Here is a 2625-nt window from a genome sequence, read left to right as displayed (position 1 = left end):
ATGAGAGTTTCTAACGCTTGTCTTCGTGCTTGTCAGAACATACCATGGTCAGCGAAGTCACCGGATGTCTCTGCAATTGAGAAAGTCTGCACCATTACGGGCAGGGCCCTCCAAACATCTCGGTACATTGGCGATCTAACGCGCCAGTTGGACAGAATTTGGTACCATATCCCTCACAGTGTCATCCAACAACTCTATCAATTAATGCAAAGCCGAATAACTGCTTGCATAAGGGCCAGAGGTGCACTAATGCTTAATAGACTTGCACAATTAGCGAAGTTCTTTCTCTTGAATAAATTATTCAGTTTTCCTGAAATTGTAATCGTTTGTTTGTCTGCATGTGTACGTTACACCTATCGATTTCCGTCGCATTCGGATAATTCCTTCGTGGTGCGTAGTTTCTTCGCAACGTATTTACACTTTACATTCGTACTTGACATGGCGGAGGGAGACAGTTCCCGAAAACTACAATAAGGCAAGACCTAAAAAACTACAGACTAATCACCCTTCTCAACACAAAACACAATCAGTAACACTATCAGAAACAGTGCAGAAAATCTGTAGTTTGTAATGAGGCAAAGGAAAAAACTGGATTTAGAGGGATATATAGTGCAGTGGGAAAATTGAACATAGTGTTGGATATTGTAAAACGGAGCGATATGTATGAATTACTTCTATATCTGAGCTCATAGTTTTCGAAAAATGATTCAGGAAGTGTCCTAACAGGTCTTGCCAACCACGGAACTGATTCAATGTCTGTCAGTATACTGAAGAATATACATACCAAACCCCTACATTTCCATTTAAACTCGTTAGTGTAGTGAAAAAGTCGGAATTGAAACAGGAGTGAAGCAGATTCTATGGCAGCAGTAGACTGCACAATATATTTCAGTTCCTTAACTGTGAATACGAAAATGGCATGCTTGTCATTTTGACGAGTTACTGCATAACGAACTCAAATCATTTGATGACGACTTTCTCCAAAGTCGAAACCGGTTATGATATCATCTGTATCATCTGAAGCTGGAAAATACAAAGACGCACACTGTTCACTGAGTAATCAAAACGAGTAAGTATAGGTAGTTGATATTTTGATGAGACGGTGTTTTACCCTATGACAGCGGCTTCCTATTGAAAAAAATCATTACTTTCCATTATCTACTTTCTCATAAATGCCAAGTCGTCTGAAGTAGAAGAAATATTATTTTAATTTAGTTCCAGGTTATATCAAAAAGAAAACGCGCAGCGGAAATCTAGCTACCGGACTTCATATCGACCGAAGAAGGATTGAACGTTGCTAGGTGCTTCCTAGCACCTTTGTCATATGGAGTGCATGAGAATACTGATTACGGTAGGAAGGATACCGCGCTAGTGTGCATGCTGGGGAAATGTTTAATGAACTAAGTTGATATTTAACGGACATTTATTCACAGAGTGGGGCCTACGTCTGAACTTAATTAAACATGTAACACACAAAAATTCATAACATTTCGTACCAACAAACTGTATTAATCATCATTATTCACCGTGGATTAGGCCGCGTGAGGGAAATGTTTACTTATAAAAATTCAGTCATTCACAGAATATTAGAAGGAAATATTCACCATTTTCTAGCGGAGGATGAGTCGACAAAACTGTCTTCTGCCTCGAAGCGGAAGTACGATGCTTGAAGTGAATCACGATTAAGTAACGTCCACTCAGTTCTCTCCCTTCTGAATTTCGTTAAATGGAAACGAAGTTATCACCCACGAGAACCCCGTAACATTTATGACAAACGACTCGAAGATTATAGTAAGTTCTTAACTCGAAAAATGGACTAAGTCCCATCCAAAATCGCCGCCTAAGTGTGCACGGGGCCAAAGGCCTTGCCGCAGTGGTAACACCGGTTCCCGTCAGGTCACCGAAGTTAAGAGCTGTCGGGCTGGGCTAGCACTTGGATGGGTGACCATCTGGTTTGCCGAGCGCTGTTGGCAAGCGGCGTGCACTCAGCCCTTGTGAGGCAAACTGAGGAGCTACTTGACTGAGAAGTAGCGGCTGCGGTCTCGTCAACTGACATACGTCCGGGAGAGCGGTGTGCCGACCACATGCCCCTCCGTATCCGCATCCAATGTTGTCTGTGGGCTGAGGATGGCACGGCAGCCGGTCGGTACCCTTGAGCCTTCATGGCCTGTTCGGATGGAGTTTAGTTTAGTTTTAAGTGTGCACGGGAGCGGTCCAACATACCCACCAAAGACCAGTTCAACAACCCTTCTATGACTGACTATCTCTGTACAAAATCCGACCTGCCTACTCTCCGTGTACATAGACCGAAGAGACCATCAGGAGGTCAACAAGACGAATTTTTCAGTGCTGCCAGACGCCTTCTCCAATCAGAAGACAGGAAAGGCAACGCCTGTTTCTTCGTCCTCAAATTTTTGCAGCTGCTCAACGACTAAAGTTTGAGCAAAGGCGTCCTTCGCACTTGGGTCTGTAGGAGTCAGTCAGGAGTTTGCCTGATAGAAAAACCCATGCAGTTGAAGTCTCACCTGAGAGCCACCTCAAGCCAGCTTTGACAGTTAAATTCAACTGACGTTTTTAGACCTCTGATGCAAACTCTAGCAAATAAATTCCACATGAATTCACAAA

General features: G+C 43.2%; 1 pseudogene; it reads left to right on the top strand.

Moving 5' to 3' along the window:
- Nucleotides 1–1855: 1855 nt before the first annotated feature.
- Nucleotides 1856–1973, top strand: LOC124546288 (annotated as a pseudogene).
- Nucleotides 1974–2625: the final 652 nt, after the last annotated feature.

This window comes from Schistocerca americana, chromosome 8, assembly GCF_021461395.2.
Source record: "Schistocerca americana isolate TAMUIC-IGC-003095 chromosome 8, iqSchAmer2.1, whole genome shotgun sequence".
Classification (NCBI taxonomy): Eukaryota; Metazoa; Arthropoda; class Insecta; order Orthoptera; family Acrididae; genus Schistocerca; species Schistocerca americana.
Note: the sequence above shows the minus strand (reverse complement) of the source record. Positions and strands in the feature narration are given on the sequence as shown.